The sequence below is a fragment of the Lynx rufus genome, unplaced genomic scaffold (assembly GCF_022079265.1).
Source record: "Lynx rufus isolate CCGP_SWC_20201006 ecotype Redwood Valley unplaced genomic scaffold, mLynRuf1.p SCAF_11, whole genome shotgun sequence".
Lineage (NCBI taxonomy): Eukaryota > Metazoa > Chordata > Mammalia > Carnivora > Felidae > Lynx > Lynx rufus.
The window spans coordinates 26,617,646-26,632,347 of NW_025814825.1; positions in this window are offsets into that span (position 1 = coordinate 26,617,646).

Here is a 14,702-nt window from a genome sequence, read left to right on the forward strand (position 1 = left end):
AACCACAGTAGAAGCCAGTCCGGAGTTCCCATATAAAATGCGCCCAGTCAGTGTAAGCCCACCGAGAGCACTATTCTCTTAAACTTGCCCTTCCCTACTTTGTCCTCAAGAATCGGCCTAATCCTTTATCAACCAAAGCATAGCTCCCTGGAGTAGATGGATCTTCACACCTTGTTGGGAAGAAGTCTTTAAGCCATTTCAAGTGACACCAAGAACAGCAGGTCACACTAATCTGCCTTCACAGAGTTGGGTACATAGTTCATGGGTTAACACATATTTCCATGAACCCTTATTTAAGCTGAAAATGACTTCCTTATGTCCTGAGGAAATTATCATCTATTTAATTGGGATCAGGGGAGCCACAGCTCCCAGGTATATTCCTTACCTGAGATGTACAAGTAGTTGTATTTAACCTACTCCATAAATGTTTATAACATTCACTTGGGTAGCCTAAGAATGTCAGCCAGTCTAGCATCTGTATCTGGCAACCCCATTGTAGACATTTTAGGCAAATCTAATTTTTCATCTTTGGACAGTCCAGCTGAGAGGGACAGTTCTCCCGTCTTCGAGAACCATTCGTACTTGGTATTAACCGACAGCTTCTCCAACAGCTGTTAGAAGCACTCACCTTTCTCCACACTAGTGACATCTGTGCTAAATCTCCTTTTATATCTTGGGGTGTATTTTAAGGGGTGGGGTTTCTGATCTTCAAGAGGTGTAACAAAATTGGACACATGATTCACCCTGCAGACTTTTACTGAGAATTCACTGTGGTCACGGCACTGGGAATTTAAAGACAAATAAGAAGGCCTGCTTTTAGTGAGTTCATAGGCAAGCTGGTGAAGAAATATTTAAACAAGGGGCGCCTGGGTGGCTCTGTCGGTTAAGCGATCAACTTCAGCTCAGGTCATGATTGTGTGGTCCATGAGTTTGAGCCCTGTGTTGGGCTCTGTGTTGACAGCTCGGAGCCTGGAGCCTGGTTTGGATTCTGTGTCTCCCTCTCTCTCTGCCCCTCCCCTGCTCATGCCCTGTCTCTCTCTCAAAAATAAAAATTAAAAAATTAAAAAAAAAGAAATATTTAAACAAAAGTTTATCAGTGTGGAAAAGGCAAAAGAAGTCATAGAAGGATGGGTTTATTTGGAGTCTTGGTTGCAAATGATAAAAACCCAACTCACACTAGCTTGAGCAAAAACAAGGGGAAGATTTACTGGCTCACATAACTGGCTTAAAGCACAGTTGCATCCGTTGGCTTAAATTTTGTGATCTGGTTACCTCAACCCACTAATTCTTTCTTTTCCTTCCCTTCAGTTTTTCCCATTGTTTCTTTCCTTGCCCTGTTCTCTCCTGCTCTCCCATCCCATATTTCCTTTTCCCTTTCCTGTCCTTTCCCTCCTGTCATCTTCCCCTTCTTTGTCTCTTCCTTCCTATCTTTTTTTACTTTTAAGTTTATTTATGTATTTTGAGAGAGAGAGGGAGACAAGGAGGGCAGAGAGAGAATCCCAAACAGGCTCCACACTGTCAGCTCAGAGCCTGATGTGGGGCTCAAACTCACAAACTGAGATCATGACCTGAGCCGAAATCAAGAGTTGGCCACTTAACTGACTGAGCCACCCAGGCGCCCCTTCTGTCTTTCCTACCTATCCACATGGAGAAAAGATGGCTGTAGGAAGCCCCAAACTTTTCTTCTTTACAGAATGAGAGGAGTGCCTGGATGGCTCAGTCGGTTAAGCTTCTGACTTCTGCTCACGTCATGATCTCCTGATCTGCGAGTTGGAGTCCCATATCAGGCTCTGTGCTGACAGCTCAGAGCCTGGAGCCTGCTTTGGATTCTGTGTTCCCACCTCCCCTCTGCCCCTCCCCCACTCATGCTATGTCTCGCTCCGTCTCTCAAAAATAAATAAATGTTAAAAAAAATACAGAATGAGAGACTTTCTTTTTGTGAGTATCCACATAGCAAATTTCATGGAAGGACTCTGAATCTCCCCCAGTAACCAGGGGTGGGTGGGACACTGGGTTTGAAAGAGCTAGAACCACATAGGATGAAAGAAGCCTTTCCTTAATGGAAGGAGAGTTCTAGGCAGATACAGACGTGTTGCTGCAATGGAAGATCCAAGAAGGCTTCAGAGGGAAAATATTTAACCTGCATCTGTAAATATGAGATGTGTTCACCACGAAAATGGTGCTGTGCATAAAATCGCATGGCATATTTGGAAAACAAAAAGTCTTGAACAAATTAAAATGTCACTATTTTAAATGGCTGGAATGAATACACAGAAAAATAACCTTAGGAAACCAACCAAAAATATATTGGTAATATATTAATTACATATAACATAAACTAATTAAATGTAACATGAACTTAAAAAATTTAACTACTACATAACAATAATATATAGTTCTCTACATAACAATAATATATAGTTCTAAATATAGTAAAAATAATCATGCTTACAGATAAAGCCAGAAACGTTTATTTATTCAAAGGAAATGATTTAAAAACCATGAAGGAAATAAAAGGGAGATAAGAATCCATGAGACATTATACCATATTCCTGCTGTTTGAAAAGATCTGATATGCAGAGTTGATTCAGTATTAACCAAAGTCCCTGAGGGATGGCATATAGAAGTTGATAAATTGATTTACAAATTAGTTGAGAAGAATAAAAAGGAATGTAAACATTCTAAAAACCATTGAATTGTACACTTTACATGGGTGAATTGTATGGTTTGTGAATTATATCTTTATAAAGCTGTTAAGAATAGGCAGCAAAAAAAATTTAAAGCTAAAACAAACAAAAATAAAGTAAGCAAAACAATGAAAAAGACCCAGGGTTTTGGTGTGTACAGTGTATTAAGTGAAAAATCACCTTAGGAAACGGTACCATAGGTGCGTCTGGGTGGCTCAGTCGGTTAAGCATCTGACTCTTGGTTTTGGCTCAGGTCATGACCTCACATTTTGTGGGATAGAGCCCCGCGTCAGGCTCTGCACTGAAAATGAGTAATTAAGACATGATGGTATTAATATAAAGGTAAAGATTCATTAATGTAGCAGAAGGAGCCCAGAAACACACCCAAACATAACATGGATGCTTGATTTATTCCCTAGGTGCTACTGCAGACTAGTGGGGAAAAGGATAGTCTTTGCGATACCTAATTTGGTATCCTTGGGGGAAAAAAAAAAGAAATTGAACCCCAAATTATAACTTATACAAACATCTATTTCAGGTACATTCTATATCGAAATGTGAAAGGAAAAATAATAACAGCTTCTTGAAAATAGTATAGAAGAATATCTTCATGTTCTCAAGGTAGGAAAAGGGTTAGAAGGTGGAGGAGGGACAGTAAAGTATCATCTAAACTGAGAAGGCGCTTTGAGACCAGAAAATGAAACAGGCAGCTCCATACAGTTTACACAGTTTTATTCAGGGTAACTTACTGATGCGGGAATTGGGTGGGTGATGATCAGAGCCACACAGCGATTCTCCCCAAGGTCCAGACCTTAGTCCACGAATTTTCTAGAGTGAGAGGATGTGCAGAGAGCACTGTGGTGAGGACAAAGGGTCTAACACTTAACAGACCTCGTACCACCATCTGTGCCAGAATGAGGCAGGGGCCGGGGTGGGGATGGGGGGAGGTGGTTAGAAACTGTTATCTCTGTTAGTTTTCTAAACAACTTCAGGGAAGACCAGAACAAGTCTTCCCACATTCTGGTCGGGGCATACTTTAACCTCCAAAGGGCTGAATACGTAGCCCGAGAGAGGTCATTGTGTGGACAGGATGGAGGGCCGAGGTGGAGTCAGAATTGTCAGCACTCCTACAGAAAGACTTCTTAAAAAGAGGACCAAAAACCATCAATATAAAAGATGGCTTCAAGGGGGGCCTGGGTCGCTCAGTCAGTTAAGCAACTGCCTCTCAGTTTTGGCTCAGGTCATGATGTCATGACTGTGAAATCGAGCTCTGCATCAGGCTCTGCACTGGACTTGGGGCCTGCTTGAGATTCTCTGTCTCTCTCTCTCCCCGTCTGCCCCTCCCCTTCTCTCTCTCTCTCTCTCAAAAAAAATTGTTTAATTTCACTACATTAAAATTAAAAACTTCTATTTATCAAAAGAAAGCTATAAAATGGGAGGAAATCAACCACAAATATATTAGTAATTAAAAAAAAAAGCCAGAATGGGAGAAAAAATTTGCAATACATCTAATCAAAATGAATTCCTACAAATCAATAAGAAAACCACAAACAACCCAGTTGAAAAGCAGGTAAGATCCATGAGTCAGCACTTCATAAAGGAGGAGACTCGAAATGACAAAGTAACATATAAAACATGTCCAGCCTCCTTCGCCATCAGCAGAGTACAAATTAAATCCACAATGAGGTACCTCTACATACTAAAAGGAATGACTAAAATAAAAAGACTGACAATACCAAGGATACCAAGTGTTGGCAAGGATGTGGGAGCGATGGAAACTCACACTGTTGGTGAGAATGTGAATTGACTTTGGAGAACAGTCTGGCTTTATCTACCAAATTGGAAGATACGCAAACCCTATGATCCGGCAACTCTACTTCTGATTTTATGCCCCCCCACCAAATACATAATGAATTCAAAACATAATGTGGAGCGAAAGAAGCCAAATACAAAAGAATGCGTCCTTTCCAATTCCTTATATAAATTTTGTAACAAAACAAAACAAAAAAACCTGGAGCATTTAAGGCTGCGTAGTCAGGTAGTAAAAGCAAAGAAGTGATTTCCACAAAAACTAAGTTAGTGGTTATTTTGGTGGGGCGGGAGAGGTGTGTTTGGGCGGGGGCACAAGGGAAGATTCTGGGGAGGCTGGTTTACCAGTTACCAATTTCCTAACCACTCCACATCCATCCTTACTTAATACATGCTCTGCAATGAGTACGCTGCTGAACAGTAGAGGGCGCGAGAGGCACACTGCGGGAGGCAAGCGCTTTTCTTGCTAGTTCTAGTAGCTGTACATCAGCCACGATAAGGGTGTGAGGACACTGGATGGCGCTCTGCGCCTGCCACACGGCCCGAGCTCGCGGTCCTTAGGCCACATTGAACCCATGTCTGGCCTGTCAATCATGTTCCCATGACCCTCCTGACCTCGAAACCAGAGCTTCAGCCCTCTCTCCACCTTCTGGAAATTTGTCTCATCAGGTTAGTTAATCAGCAAACTGGTAAGAGCATGTTATCGAAACAAAGGGAAGATAAGAATCAAATCTGGTCACTTGCAGGATTATAGTTTACATTAGTGGAGATGAGCACATAATTTACACAAATGGAAGGGAAGGAGGGGGGAGAGGAAAGAAAGGAGGAAGGAAGGAGAGAGAAGAGAGGAAGAGAGGAGAGAAAGGGGGGGAGGGGAGGAAGAGGAAAGGGAGAAAAAGGAAAGGTGGAGAAATGCACAGCCTCACTAGCAGCTAAAGGTGCACAAACAGAAACGGCTTATCTAGTAGGCACACAAAGGTCCTTTAACACGTCCCAGGCGGTGGGACTTGATGGCACTTTGTGTTGCCTGGGTCTTTTTTGGGGTCTCTCTGGCAGTGTGTAACAGTGACACCATTTCAGACAACTGGAATCTGACAGAAATACCAGCTTCACCACTTCCTGGCTATAGGGCCCTGAGAAATGGCAACCCCTCCCTGATGCTTGCATTTATCCTTGTTTTTAAAGTTTATTTAGTTATTTATTTATTTATATCCATTATGTTGAAACTATGGGATGTAATCTGCAAACCACTTCATCCTTTTTTTGTTTTTTCCCCAGTGACCCATTCGAACCTGCTCGGCAGGTAGCTTCTCCCTGCCCTTTGGATAAAAATCTGGGGTGAGGCCCATGACTTTTTTGATCACTCTTAGATAACAATAAATTTTTCCTGTAACTTCTACTTAAAAAAAACCAAACAGGCTGTGTTCAGCGCTTAAAATGTCCAATCTCATGTCGTCTGAATTCCCAACTTCATTTAAAGTTTGAGCTTCCCCTTCCCTCCTCCCCTCACCCTGGCTCCTGCCTGCAGGAGGCTGCCACAGGAAATGGGCAGGTAGCACTGTTTTCCTGTTTCTCCATCTTGTGCTTTCACACCTTCCCCAACCTACTAACAGAGGCTCCTGGCTGTCCTAGCAGGGGCAGGGAAGGGGCACGGCCAGGAGGCCACTGAAGGGGCAGGAGAGGTTGTCCGTGACTGGTACGGTTATGAGCTGCAGTACTCACGTGGGGACTTCAAGAGCCTCCTTGCCCTATGGATCCCTCACCTAAGGTCCCCTTGACCCAGGTTTGCCCCAGAGTGTGGGATGGCACACAGCACCACCCCCAACCCCTTTAAAGGTCTTCATTACATTGTCTGGAAATTATACTTCCCAGACACTCTTATGAACAGTGTATCAGGTTGAGTTTGCCAAACGTGAGATAATTGGGTGAGACAAGAAACGGGCACCTGGGTGGCTCAGTCGGTTAAGCGTCTGACTTCGGCTCAGGTCATGATCTTGTGGTTCGTGAGTTCAAGCCCTGCGTCAGGCTCTGTGCTGACAGCTCAGAGCCTGGAGCCTGCTTCAGATTCTGTGTCTCCCTCTCTGTCTCTGACCCTCCCCCGTTCATGCTCTGTCTCTCTCTGTCTCAAAAATAAACGTTAAAAAAAAAGAGAGACAAAGCAGAAAGAGGGTAAAAATCATCCTTTTCTTCCTTTGACTCTGAAACTTAGGCCAGCAAGATGCTCCAAACTCCTGCAATAATTTGGGCAAAAAATGCTACAGTGAAAAATCAGAAAAAATGTAACTGGCAGATGGCTGTGCAAATTCTCGTCACTCATCACTACAGGATAGTGAGTGGGCAACAGCGGCCGAAATAGAGGATCTGAGGTTCTCGCCTTCACCGAGAGCACCTGTGCAGCCAAGCACAGGCCCCTGGAGTTCCCCACTGCTAGAACATATCAGCAAAGTGCATTGAATTATCACCCCAATTCTTGACCCCTCTTGGCAGCTATGTCCAAGGCTATGTTGCTTACAGTTCCTCTCATAAAAAGGCATAGTTTGCCTCCCTGCCCTTTGATTTTGAACTTTTGAACATGCCTCAGCCAACAAGATATTAAGTAACAACACAAGCAGAAGGTAGAGATGCGTTTGCCCTTCTGCCTTCTCCAGGAAAAGAACCCTCTCCTGGGTAGCTGCTGCCCCTTGGACTTGTGCTCAGAATGAACAAACACAGAGCAGGCCTGGGTGAGGACCTGGAGCCAGGCAGACCTATTGTTTGAAAGTGAGTTGCCTAAGCTAGATTGGCTCACACTCAGCTGGCCATAGATGGATGAGAAGTAAATGCTCATTCTAGTGCGACACTGAGATGTCATGATTGTTTGTTATGTGCCATTACTGCAGAAACAGAGGACATAAGTGGTGTTTCTCCTTTTGACTTTGCCAGCCATCCCAGGAACTGTGTAATCAAGTTCCCTGTACAAACCATTGAGATGTTGTGATTGTTTGTTATGCACCATTACTGCAAAAACAGCTAACTGATACAAGCAGCTTCTCTCCTTTTAGCTACACCAGCCTTCCCATGAATTGTGTAATGAAATTCCCTGTATAAAATCAGTCTTTGAAGAACATTCATTTTCTGGGAATTCTGAGGAAAAAAATTACTTTTCTGCTTGAGACAGAATGATGTTCATGGCAAGAACCCCTAGAAAAGCTGAATAAAATACAGAAAACCTCTTGTTAGTTATCGGGGAGCTGCTAAGTTGACAAGCATTTGACAGGCCATGATCTCATAAGAAGGAAAACACAAGGAGGTGAGCTGACATTCTGTGATCCACTTTTTCCTTCAGGAAACGTGCTGATTCCTGTTAAGAGGCTGAGCATTTGGCCAGAGAGCTGTGGCTATGAGACAGAAAAGGCAGCTGAGTGTCTGGAGCTGGAGAGACAAGAAATTGGAGATTGGGGTCGCCAATGCAGCTAGGACAGAAGGGGCCAAGATGTTGAATAGAAAGGAGGTAGAAAAGTAATTCTGACACTTAACGGTTTTCCACTTTGAGGCATTTGCTGAATTATGAAGCTGTGAATTAATTTTTGCAGAAAGCCTATGAAAGATGTCAGGTCCTTTCCTTTTCTTTCCTTTCCCTTCCCTTTCCCCTTCCCCTTCCCCTTTCCTTTCCTGTTGTTCTTTTTTCTTTTCTTTTCTTTTCTTTTTTCTCTTTTCCTTTTTCTCTTTTCTTTTCTTTTCTCTTTTCTTCTCTTTCTTTTTGTTCTCTTTCTTTCTTTTCTTTCCCCTGCCTTCCTCCCTCCCTCCCTCCCTCCCTCCCTCCCTCCCTTCCTCCCTTCTTCCTTCCTTCCTTCCTTCCTTCCCTGAAAATAGCATGATACTAAGGAGATAAAAACTAGAGTTCAGGACCCACCAAGGAAGAGGGGCCCACTGAACACAACAGAGTCTCCTTTAGCGATCCAAATAGTACCCTTGGAAGACTACCCTCTAGAAATGTGGGAAAACCAAAGGTGGTGATAGAGCCTTACAAAAACTGTAACCCAGACTCCAGTGAGTTCATTACAGGACTGGATTAAGGTGACCTCTCCCCATTCTGGCGGCCAGAGGATATAGTAAACCCTCTCTGGAGGAATAATGTCTCCTGGGGCTACTATAATTTCTCATAATGGTCAGTATTTGACAGTATATTGTCAGGCATACCAAGTAACAGGAATAAAGGGAGAAAACATACACAATAAAACTGGCCCACTAATGACACAGATATTGGTGTGACTGACAAAATAGAGACTTTCATCAAAGAACTGGAATTATTACAAAGTATCAAATGGAAATTTAGAACTAAAAAAGTGCAGTAATCGAAATTAAGTACTCAGCATATAGGTTAACTACAATTAGACTTAGTGGAACAAAATTTATTGAAATGTAGGAGGGCAGTATAAAAACTCTAAGCTGAAGCAGAGACATAAAGAGAATGGAAAATACAGCAGAGTGCATAGGAGTCCTGTGGGAACTGACAGAAAGATCTAATATGTGTGTAATTGGAGTCTCAGAAGAAGAGGAGGGGAAGAATGGGGCAGAAATCATATTTGAAGATGGGGCGCCTGGATGGCGCAGTCGGTTAAGCGTCCGACTTCAGCCAGGTCACGATCTCGCGGTCCGTGAGTTCGAGCCCCGCGTCAGGCTCTGGGCTGATGGCTCAGAGCCTGGAGCCTGTTTCCGATTCTGTGTCTCCCTCTCTCTCTCTGCCCCTCTCCCGTTCATGCTCTGTGTCTCTCTGTCCCCAAAATAAATAAATAAATAAATAAATAAATAAATAAATAAACGTTGAAAAAAAATTTTAATAAAAAAAAGAAATCATATTTGAAGAAATATGGGATGAGAATTTTCCAAAACCGATGAAGCTTTATTACTCCCAAGGTGGGTAAATAAAAAGAAAATTGCTTGTAGGCACACCAGACTCAAGCTGCTGAAAACCAGCAACAGAAAATATTAAAAACAGCCAAGGGTGGGGAGGAGAGGGAGATACATTAGTTTCAGAGGAGAAACAATAGCACTGGTAACTCACTTGTCAATAGAAACGATGGAAGCAAGAAGACAATGCATACCATTTTTAAACTGCTGACAGAAAGACAATGTCAGCCTAGAATTCTACTTCCACAAAAAATCCTTTAAAAATGAATTTGAAATAGACATTTCTATTCAAAACTAAGAAAATTTGCTGTGAGCAGATCTGCACAAAAAGAAATACTAAAAAGAAATCTTTAAGTAGGAGGAAAATGGTCTCGGGTAGAATCCCAGAAATGTAGGAAAGAATAAAAAGCAAAAGGAAGAACAACTATGTGGGTCAATATAAATGAATATTGACTGAACATAGCAATAATAGTAATGTCTTGCTAGGTGTAAAATATATGTGGAATTAAAATGAATCATATCAATACCATTAAAAAACGGGGAAATAGAGATTGAGTTTTCTAAGATCAGAACATTGTCTGGGAAGTGATTAAAAAGTAAGATTTGTCTTAGACTATAATATACAATAGATATAAGTTGTAATCTCTAGGGGAACCACTAAAGGAATAATGAACTGTGTAAGTAGCGACATACAGATGGGAAGTGGCAGGATTAAAAAAATGAACTAACGCAGGAGCACCTGGGTGGCTCAGTGGGTTAAGTGTCCAACTCTTGATTTTGGCTCAGGTCATGATCTCATGGTTCATGAGATTGAGCCCCGCATTGGGCTCTGTGCTGACAGTGAGGAGCCTGTTTGGGATTCTCTCTCTCTCTCTCTCTCTCTCTCTCTCCCTCTCACTCTGGCCCTCCCCCATCAAAATATGTAAATAAACTTTAAGATTAAAAAAAATGCAGTTACAATATGAATTAATACAAAAGAAGGCAACAAAGGAGAGAAAACAAAACAGGACAAATGGGAATAAATAGCAGTAATTACATGTAAATGAGCTAAATACACAAAAGACAGAGGTTGATAGACTTGATTATATTCAAGAGATAATTATGAGAACATAAGAAAGTTGAAAAATATGGGGAAAAATGGAAAAGTTATGCCATTTTAGTGTTAGAGCTGTTTCACAATAATACATGGCCTAATCCACCAGAAAAAAACAACTGAAAATGAATATGAGCCTAATAACACAGCCTCAAAATATACAAAACAAAAATTGATAAAACTAAAAGAAGAAACAAACAAATCCACAATCACAGTGGGAGACTTTAACCTCTCTCAATAATGAATAGAAAATACACCTTCCTCCCCCCAAATCAGTAAAAATAGATGATTTGACCAATCTGATTCATAAACTTGACCTAAGAATAACACAGGACACCTGCTCACACAGAATACAGATTTGTTTCAAGCGCGAGGACATTGCAATAAAAAAAATTATAGAAAAATCTCTTATGAACATAACTGCAAGAACACTTAAAAATGTAATAACATGTCACCAGACATTGTCCGTACCCATAGAATGTGCATCATCAAGAGTAAACCGTGATGTGAACTGTGTTTCTTAGGTGATTATGATGTATCAATATAAGTTCATCAGTTGTAACAAAGGTACCACTCTAGTGAGGGATGGTGATAATGGGAGGATGCTATGGATGTGTATGAAAAAAAACTCTGTATTTTCCCCTCAATTTTGCTGTGAACCTAAAACTGCTCTAAAAATGTAAAGTCCTAACAAAAATAATTTAAAAAATGATGTTGGTATGTAAGGATATTAAAAAGTAATTAAAAACATAATAGCAAATAAATCTAGATTTTAAAGAAATAAGTCCAAGTACTACCGTGTGTGTGTGTGTGTGTGTGTGTGTGTGTGTCCACACAGACATACAGACAGACAGAGGAACACAAACACCACTGGCTTCTATTACAAGAATGTAAGTTTGGTTTGAAATTCAATTTTTTTTAATGTTTATTTTTGAGAGAGAGAGAGAGAAAGACACAGTGCAAGGAGGGGAGGGGCAGAGAGAGAGAAAGAGAGGGAGACACAGAATCTGAAGCAGGCTCCAGGCTCTGAGCTATCATTACAGAGCCTGACTTGGGGCTCAAACTCATGGACCACGAGATTGTGACCTGAGCTGAAGTTGGTTGCTTAACCAGCTGAGCCACCGAGGTGCCCCTGGTTTGACATTCAGAAATCAGTACAATTCATCACATTAAAAAAAAGGAGAAAAATATGATTAACTGAAAAGACGCAGAGAAAGTATTTGATAAAACAATGCTATGATAAAAAAAAAACTTAAAAACATTTTTATTTATTTATTTATTTTGAGAGAGAGATCACGGGGGAGGAGCAGAGGGAGAGAGAGAATCCTAAGCAGGCTCCAAGCTCAGTGCACAGAGCCTGACAAGGGCTCAATCCCATGAACCATGAGATCATGACCTGAGCCAAGATCAAGAGTCAGATGCTTAACCGACTGAGCCACTCAGGTGCCCCATAAAAAAAACTTAACAAATTGAGAACACATAATCATGAGTAGGTTAAAGGCCCAATAGCAAATATTCCACGTAGTAGTGAATATTGAAAGCTTCCCCCCTAAGACTAAGAAGGCTACCTGCATGCTCTCCCTACTGGCAGCCAGCACTCTCTGGAGGTCCCAGCCAGTGCAATTTGGGTTTCCATCTTGTACCCTGTAACCTTGCTGAGCTCGTTTATTAGCTCTAACAGTTTTTGACAATTCCTTAGCATTCCCTATAGACAAGACCATGTCATCTGCAAATATAGTTTTACTTCTTCCTTTACAATCTGGTTGGTTTTGTTTCTTTTTCTTGCCCAGTTGCCCAATCACTGCAGTTTGACGAGATAAAGAAGCCATAACGATTGTGAAGGAAGAAACACAACTGTCGTTTGCAGAGGTCATAGCTATATGCAAAGAAAATACAAAGAATCTACCAAGTATTACAATTTAAGTTATTTTAGTAAGACCACTCAATAGAAACAGTCCACATACTAAAGTTAATAGAATCTCTACATACCAGCAAACATAAATATAAAACATCTAAGAATCTAGTGAAAGATGCACAAAAATACTTTCCCGAAAACCACAAAATGGTTTTAAGAAAACTTGCAAAAGACCAAAAGAAACGGAGGGATATACCATGTTAATGGATTGAAGATTCAGTATTGTAGGGATAAAAAATGGTCCCAAACTGGTCTGTATACTCCATGGAGATCAGTCAAACTCTAGCATTTCTTTGGTGTGGAAACTGACAAGCTGATTCTACAATGCTTTGTGGAAATGCAAAGGCCTTCTTCATTCTGCAGGGATCACCTGGAGGACAGGATTGAGACAACTCAGGTCACCTCTCGCTCGTCCAGCGGAAGCACTTGTGTGTTTTTTGCCCTGACCATGTCTGTAGACATTCCAGCCCAATACAGCAATCCCTTCTTCTTCCCCATCAGACCAGAGAGCCTGCCAATCTCTTGCCATTGAGAATGTTCAGTTGTGAGTCAGTTGCACCAGTTCACTCTGTCCTGCAAAGGGGATACTTAACAACTTTTCCAAGTGGCCCTGGAAAGGCCTTGAAAGTAGGGTGGCTGGCACCTCTTGTCTCAGGACCCCAGGTGAAATGGAAATAGTCCCAGTTTAGTAGCCTGCTATCCAAACATATAGAGAACCCCTATCACGTGTGTGCTATGATGTTATTAGAAATTACTGGAGGGGCGCCTGGGTGGCTCAGTCAGTTGAGCATCTAACTTCGGCTCAGGCCATGATCTCGCAGTTCCTGAGTTCCAGCCCCACATCGGGCTTGCTGCAGTCCTGCAGTCAGTGTAGAGCCCACTTCAGATCCTTTGTCCCCCTCTCTCTGAGCCTCCCCCACTTGTACTGTCTCAAAAATAAAACATAAAAAAAGAACTAAAAACAAAGAAATGACAGGAGTGTGGGCTTTGTTGGAATGTGTGTGTACAATAAATGAAAAAAAGTAAACAAGATATTCTGTTTGGACCACTGCCAGGTAAAGTGAGTCTTTATGCATTGACAGAGATCAGATGGGAAGCGAAGTTAAAGAGGCACCAACAGAGAATAATGATGGCTACTTTCTTTTGCTGAAGTTGCTTCACTGCATAAGAAAAGAGACAACACGGGTTTAAAGTTTGTTCCATTTTCACAATACGGTGTGTTGACCCCGCAAGTTCAACAGCATTTGGGTGAAAATGCAGGTTGCCTGTTAACAGAGACAGACGCGATGGCTGCTCATTACCTTGAGTACAACTTCACGGGGATCGGATGACTGTGGTTTGTGGGGACTTCCATTTTAATGAACTTCACACAGACACCTGCCACAACACAGTCCCCATAATGAAATCACTTAGGTTTATGGGAAAAGCTCTCAGCCCTGCGGGCTACACTTTTGACCGCATGCTTTCACCATTTCCTGCCTAAACTGAGAGCCCCAAGGAGCTGAATGCTGTCAACCAGGGAGACCACAGAAGCCACTAGAACACCTGTAAGACCAGGGGTGTGAGGCTTGGATTATGGGCAAGATGTGGCATGATGTGGGCCAGGGTCTGACCCAGCTCTGGGAGGGCCCTAACACAGGTGAAGGCCTCCTCCCTGGCACAGGGACAGGATGCCGAGAACACGTCCGCCACTTGTTACCTGGGTGGGCTGTTCCCAATGTTATTTCCCAGGTCCTAAAGCCAGCGAGTCTTGATCCCTGAGAGCTTTTTCTCCTGAGCTGTGGGCACGCCGTGCTGCCCAGGAATCCTGGGGCTGTTCCACACTGAACTGCCCAACCCAACTTTCAGACTGTGCTATTTATTGTGGACCAACTGAAATCAGTGCTTTGGGCGCCCCCTGCACCCCATTATTCCCCCGGCGCAGTCTGTGTTCTCTACTAAACGGGAGGCAGGGAAACCAGAGCCCATATAGGTTTAGCATCAACATGCCATCAGCTTTCTGGGATGGTGGAGCCTAAGTTTCCAGTGAGCACACACAGCTCTGCTATCGCTGAATAGAGTATTTCTTCTGAATGCCTGAGATTCCGGTCCAAATCGGGACTGTGGTGCCTGGGATTCGGAGCCCAGGCAGCCCCACGGGGAGAGGAGGATGGAGTGAGTCGGGAGGGTACCTGAGGCTAGCGGGTGGCAGCCAGCCACGCTGCCAAGCTGGCTGGGGCTCCCTCGTCCCTTCTCTCCTGCGTGGTGGCACTCACAGTGCCCTGGCTCCGGCCGGCCCGGCCCAGCAAGATGCTGGCTGGAGCATCCA